Source organism: Penaeus monodon, chromosome 33 (assembly GCF_015228065.2).
Source record: "Penaeus monodon isolate SGIC_2016 chromosome 33, NSTDA_Pmon_1, whole genome shotgun sequence".
NCBI lineage: Eukaryota > Metazoa > Arthropoda > Malacostraca > Decapoda > Penaeidae > Penaeus > Penaeus monodon.
Genome location: NC_051418.1, coordinates 3,835,384 through 3,836,031, shown reverse-complemented (window position 1 = coordinate 3,836,031; position 648 = coordinate 3,835,384).

The window sequence follows — 648 nt, the reverse complement described above, 5'->3', positions numbered from 1 at the left end:
ACGTCTTGCCTCATCTCATTCTCTTTTATTTTCTTGGCATAATTGGTCTCCGCAGTAATTATGGAGGCGTCTCTTAATAACCATTCAGCCACTGTTGGAAGAGGTATTTAGTATGCAATCATGGACGAGACACAAGCCCAGGTAATTATGTAAATTTCCCCTAGACCCATCGCGCTCAAGATAAGTCGAATAATGCCGCGGATTTTCCCCTGTCGAGTTTGGATTACAAGACTTCGTTTCCGTCCGGTTCCTCGGGCGCGACTCGGCATCCGGTCCGGTCCCTCTCGAATCGCCCCGGTTATCGGCTCGTCATCGCGAGAATATCCACATCGAAATCCGATTTTTTCGATCTTCTCAGGCCGATAGATAGGATCTCACCCGCGTGCGAAAGGGTTGGAGAGTCAGGCAGGGGAGCGAGAAGGGAAGGCGAAGCGGCGGCCGCGCGTGGGGAATCGGACGAGTTCCTTCGCGAGTTGGGTCCGAGATTTGGGCGGACGATGTTGTTAGGGGAAAACGCAACAGTTCCAACGATAATGTCTTACTTTACGATTCTGACTTCGTGTTGTTTTAAAGCATACTAATTGGCTTCGTGGAAGATGATTTGCATTTGTTTTAGGCTTTCTTTTTTTACTTAATGGCCGTTAATGT